We start from the raw sequence: 208 nt of genomic DNA, 5'->3' as shown, positions 1-208 counted from the left end.
GGGGGGGGGGGGGGGGGCCGGCGGCGGGGCGGCGGCAGGGACCGCAGGGTGGGCGCGGGGGAAAGCTCCCCGCGGCGGTAGCCGGTAGCGCTGGGCTGCTGCCGCCCCGGGGCCGGCTTTGGCAAAGCACCGCTAAGGCTGGCCGAGGCTGGGGCTCAGCTCTCGTTCGGTGCGCCTCAGCCGGGGGACACCACCAGTCTCCCCCCCC

This window comes from Aptenodytes forsteri, unplaced genomic scaffold (genome assembly GCF_000699145.1).
Source record: "Aptenodytes forsteri isolate BGI_AS27 unplaced genomic scaffold, ASM69914v1 Scaffold752, whole genome shotgun sequence".
Lineage (NCBI taxonomy): Eukaryota > Metazoa > Chordata > Aves > Sphenisciformes > Spheniscidae > Aptenodytes > Aptenodytes forsteri.
The sequence above is the reverse complement of the archived record's forward strand: the minus strand, read 5'-3'. Positions refer to the sequence as shown.